Source organism: Trichechus manatus, unplaced genomic scaffold (assembly GCF_000243295.1).
Source record: "Trichechus manatus latirostris isolate Lorelei unplaced genomic scaffold, TriManLat1.0 scaffold00048, whole genome shotgun sequence".
In the NCBI taxonomy this organism is placed as follows: Eukaryota; Metazoa; Chordata; class Mammalia; order Sirenia; family Trichechidae; genus Trichechus; species Trichechus manatus.
In genome coordinates, this window is record NW_004443984.1 from 677,795 (window position 1) to 679,631 (window position 1,837).

Consider the following 1,837-nt stretch of genomic DNA (forward strand, 5'->3'; position numbering starts at 1 on the left):
CGCGGCGCGGAGCGGAGCGGGACTGGCGCCGAGTCCAGAGCGGGAGCCGGAGCGAGCGGGGCGCTGACGTCAGGCCCGGCCAGCGTTCCACGGTCTCGCAGCGCCCCCTGCTGGCCACAGGGAGCGTTGCTGCTCCGTCGGGCTGCCTGCGGGTCCGGGCGCTCCCTTCCCCCACTCCCGCACCCCTGCCTAGACATCTCGCGTCTGAGCCTAGACACGCATCGGCCTCTACCCAGACTAGGCACTGACATTTTCAGAGGACCACGCTCACTGCCCACACCTGCTCCTGCTTGGCTCTCTCAGGACAGTGAACCAGGAACAACGCCTCTCTCTCCCATATGATTCTTGAATTCTTTCTACCTTGACCCCTCCAAATGCGCTTTCGTTACATCCCTTCAAGGATCTGGCACTCCGTGACCTACTAGGCGTGCACATTGGGTCCTTGAAGCCGTTGGCGTTTATAAAGTTCTTCTTTCATGGTGTGAAGGCGGCTTCCTTCACTCTCACTGGTCCTACTTCTCCCTTCTGGCTACCCAGGGTGAGTATGTTTGAACCTCTACCCAGTATGAGCTTTTGTACAACGACCAGCGAACTCCCCAGCCCTTCTGTGTAAGGCCAGGCACCTTCTATGTAATTCACCCACAGCTACTTATTTAATCCTCGCCGTAACCCTATTAGGTATATAGTGTTATTATCTGCATTACACAGTTGAGGAAACTGAGGCCCAGAGAGAGGAAGTGACTTTCCCAAGATCATGTGTTAGTGTAGAGAAGCACCAGGATTTGAATCAGGGCCATCTGGCTTGCAGTGAATCAGACCTGAGACCTGGCTCCTATCTGGAAGCCCATTCATTCAATAAATTCTTACTGGAGACTGATTCATTTGTTCAACACTTACTGTGAGCCAGGGATGAAATATAAAACACAAAAAACCCTACCCTCATGGAGCTTACATTCTGGTGGGAAGACACAAACAATAAACAACTAAAATAAAAGCAAATTCTGTGGTATATGACACAGTGATAAGGGATATAGAAAAAAAGTCAGTAAGGGAGAAGAAACTGTTAGATTTAAACAGAGCATCTACTATGTGGCATGTGTATTATATGTCTCTGCCTCTAGATTGTGAACTCCTTAAGGGCAAGGGCATGGTCTTATATCCTGGTGCCTAGAATCTGGCGTGTAGTTGGTGCTCAGAAAATGTTGAATGAATAGATGAGTAGATGAATGAATGAATGTAGACATGGCCCCTGCCCTCGTGAGGATACATTCTAGTGGAAGCGACCAACAGCAAGCATGCAAATAAATACATAATTACAACCCAAGGCATGCACTCTGAAGGAAATTGATGGAGTTTTGTGATAAAGAACATGATGGGCACCAGTGTTCACTGCAACATTTTTCACAAGAGCCAAAATGTGGAAACAACTGAAGTGTCCATCAGCAGACGAATGGATAAACAAAATGTGGTGAATACATACAATGGAATATTAAAAACCAAAAACCAAACCCGTTGCCATCAAGTTGATTCCGACTCATAGTGACCTTATAGGACAGAGTAGAACTGCCCCATATAGTTTCCAAGGAGCACCTGGTGGATTCGAACTGCCAACCTTTTGGTTAGCAGCCATAGCACTTAACCACTACACCACCAGGGTTTCCAATGGAATATTACTCAGACATAAAGAGAAATGAGATCCTGATGCCTGCCACTATATGGATGAAAACATGCTTAGCAAAATAGTCACAAAAGGACAAATACTGTATGATCTCACATGAAACAAGCAAATACACAGAAACCAACAATTATTAGCAGTTACCAAAGGTGAGAGGGAGGT